This window comes from Colobus angolensis, unplaced genomic scaffold, assembly GCF_000951035.1.
Source record: "Colobus angolensis palliatus isolate OR3802 unplaced genomic scaffold, Cang.pa_1.0 Scaffold82, whole genome shotgun sequence".
Lineage (NCBI taxonomy): Eukaryota > Metazoa > Chordata > Mammalia > Primates > Cercopithecidae > Colobus > Colobus angolensis.
The window spans coordinates 2,085,188-2,086,319 of record NW_012122043.1 but is presented as its reverse complement, the minus strand read 5'-3'; positions in this window follow the sequence as shown (position 1 = coordinate 2,086,319).

Below are 1,132 nucleotides of genomic sequence, written 5' to 3'. Positions count from 1 at the left end.
CAAGTTGGAAAACACTCTTCAGGATATCATCCAGGAGAACTTCCCCAACCTAATAGGGCAGGCCAACATTCAAATTCAGGAAATACAGAGAACGCCACAAAGATACTCCTCCAGAGGGGCAACTCCAAGACACATAATTGCCAGATTCACCAAAGTTGAAATGAAGGAAAAAATCTTGAGGGCAGCCAGGGAGAAAGGTCGGGTTGCCCACAAAGGGAAGCCCATCGGACTAACAGCGGATCTCTCGGCAGAAACTCTGCAGGCCAGAAGAGAGTGGGGGCCCATATTCAACGTTCTTAAAGAAAAGAATTTTAAACCCAGAATTTCATATCCAGCCAAACTAGGTTTCATCAGTGAAGGAGAAATAAAATCCTTTACAGATGGGCAAATGCTTAGAGATTTTGTCACTACCAGGCCTGCCTTACAAGGGACCCTGAAGGAAGCCCTGGACATGGAAGGGAACAACCGGTACCAGCCATTGCAAAAACAAGCCAAAATGTAAATCAACTAATGAGCAAAGTGACCAGTTAATATCATAATGGCAGGATCGGGTTCACGCATAACAATATTAACCTTAAATGTTAGTGGACTAAATGCTCCAATTGAAAGACACAGACTGGCAAACTGGATGGGGCGTCAAGACCCATCAGTCTGCTGTATTCAGGAGACCCATCTCACATGCAGAGACATACATAGGCTCAAAATAAAGGGATGGAGGAGGATCTACCAAGCAGATGGAGAACAGAAAAAAGCGGGGGTTGCAATCCTAGTCTCTGATAAGGCAGACTTTAAACCATCAAAGATCAAAGGAGACGAGGAAGGCCATTGCATAATGGTAGAGGGATCAATTCAACAGGAAGAGCTAACTATCCTAAATATATATGCACCCAATACAGGAGCACCCAGATTCATAGGGCAAGTCCTTGGAGACTTACAAAGAGACTTGGACTCCCATACAATAATAATGGGAGACTTCAACACTCCACTGTCAACATTGGACAGATCAACGAGACAGAAAGTTAACAAGGATATCCAGGAGTTGAACTCATCTCTGCACCAAGCGGACCTAATAGACATCTATAGAACTCTCCACCCCAAATCAACAGAATATACATTCTTCTCAGCACCACAT